Consider the following 2283-nt stretch of genomic DNA (forward strand, 5'->3'; position numbering starts at 1 on the left):
TCTAATCAGCTTTTGATTCAATGGGAATGATAAAAGGAAAATTTGGACTACAAAGAAATATAGTTAACAATTGTAATTTCACAACTAAGATGGCGCACTAAGTTAGCTAAAGAAAGGAAGCATTTCAGCAAACAATTTTCCCTGGACAACGTGGATCAATGAAAGGCAATTGTCATGAATCAAAAGAATTTATGGACCCACCATTACTGTAATTTAGGCGGCTATAAGCATAACAAAAGAACTATGTTATGTTATGACAGTACAGCCAGTTATCCTCATGGTGTGAAGAAAACGTCAGTAATAGTGAGGATGTAAAGTAATGCAGACACTTTATTTCTAGCGATAATGTTTGTTGGTGTTAGGAAAAACTGCAAGGGTATATGTTGTGTTGATTACGATTATTATGGCATTCATAACAAAATTCACAATAAATGGAATTACTTAGTGGATGTTCACGCATTTCACATTCATTATGCTTTGACCTCAAATAAATTTTATAATAATTGTATCTTCGGAATTGGAAATTCCTCATAACCAAAAAGGCGAAAAATACGCTGTAAAACACAACATAAGTCAGTGTAACACCCATGCAGAGGTATAAAAAAGTACTCCCAATGCAAAAGAACGGCTAATTAGTTTACTTTTATTTTCTGTTAACTTAAACGGGGTCAAGTTTTGATCTAAGTGAATTTTTCGTTTAACTATCATTATTCCTGAAAATCATGCAATATAACTTGAACATAAATTCTACGAATATATCCTTCCTGACATAGTAATAATCATCCTATGAATCAGTATAGTCATGCTTTAACCTTTCATTTACAGGGAAATTAAGTGAAAGGAACCTGATATAAAATTGCATATACAAAGGTTCATACTTCATGGTGAGTACCACTTGAATCCTAACAATCATATTACCAGTAAAGTAATTGACTAGTTGTCTTAGTTAAATCCTCTGTTACAGGGTTCTTTAATTTACGTTTGAGCACTGATGGCATTCTCAGCCATTCAGTGAACAGCCGGGGTGGGAGGAAGGTGGAGGAGTGGTAGTTGTCCTGATTTCCAAATCGGCGCGACGGTAAGTTAACATTTTTTTCCGATTGGAGTCGGCTGTTGTTCGTCCTTGTACATACGTTTCCCATTAATAGTATATAATTTTTAGAAGCTTAAATTTACTTTTAATTACCTATTCATTATGTTTTTCCGCCGGTTTTCAATCCAAAATATTTTTATATGGTTATGGCAATATGACATAAGTTTCCACGTATTTAAATCCTTAAATCTTATTTTTCAGCAGATGCAGAACTGGTTTTATATTGGACCACTAGGCTTCGCACTTGGTTTCAAGGACTTTTAAATTCAAGAATGTACTTCATAATGGATATCGGATGTTAGATCTTGTAGATTAAGGAGGCGTGGATGGCTCAGGATTTTGGTAAATATAATCTTCATCAGTTACGGAAAGGTGAGCATACAACTGTCTTTACTTTTTTAAAAATCATTTTTGTGCAAGCTAATCCTCCCCCTTCAGGGGCGGTGCCCCTGGAGTGGGGAGGATGTCCCCTCTTGGCATACGGTAGACCTTGGTCTACTGTATGCCAAGAGGGGGGCTTGCACACCTTTTTTTTTATGTAACTTGTGAATTGGTGATATGGTGAGTTATGCAATGCAGTACAAGTGTTTGTGAATTTGACATAAGTGTATATATCTTATAGCATTCCATAAAGTCTTAAAGACATTTTTTGAGTGACGTGATTTTAAGTTCATTTTATCTGAGAATGATCTGTTAATCTTTAAATTTTTCGCAGGTCTTGTCCAGATCAGTGCTTTTCCAGCGCAAAGCTTTTCCAAAGCCAGAAATCATGTCCAGAGATTTGTCTAGAAAAAACTGCCAGATATATATCGATGCGAAGAATTCATTTTCTAAAAAGTGCCATTTGAAACTGCCGAGATCTGGTAAATTCTTCAATATTCTTCGTTTTGGCTCTTGAGAGTATCTGAAGACCTCTCGCTTTCCTTATCGTCGTTGTGAACATAATAAATCTTGGATTTCTTAATTTTGTACATAGTTACTAAACCTTTGACTGCTATCTACTATTTCTGCATTAATGGTAAACATAGACAATGATAATTTTCTTTATTATAATGGTCTGTTAGATATTCAGAGTAATTTGTTATTTAAATATATTCCTACAGAACTAGTTTTAGTTTTTTATTTGTGTATTTAATAATCTATTTCCAAAATTTACCCAACTTAGCTTAACTATCGCAGAATATCGAACG

The 2283-nt window shown here is 34.3% G+C and overlaps 1 long non-coding RNA gene across 1 annotated transcript; it reads left to right on the forward strand.

Annotated features, from left to right (window-relative positions):
• The first annotated feature begins 1062 nt into the window (after positions 1-1062).
• LOC137657225 (uncharacterized) lies at positions 1063-2057 on the forward strand. Its single transcript, XR_011047138.1, has 3 exons — positions 1063-1078; positions 1295-1465; positions 1809-2057. It is a non-coding gene; the product is annotated as an uncharacterized lncRNA (long non-coding RNA).
• Positions 2058-2283: the final 226 nt, after the last annotated feature.

This window comes from Palaemon carinicauda, chromosome 1 (genome assembly GCF_036898095.1).
Source record: "Palaemon carinicauda isolate YSFRI2023 chromosome 1, ASM3689809v2, whole genome shotgun sequence".
In the NCBI taxonomy this organism is placed as follows: domain Eukaryota; kingdom Metazoa; phylum Arthropoda; class Malacostraca; order Decapoda; family Palaemonidae; genus Palaemon; species Palaemon carinicauda.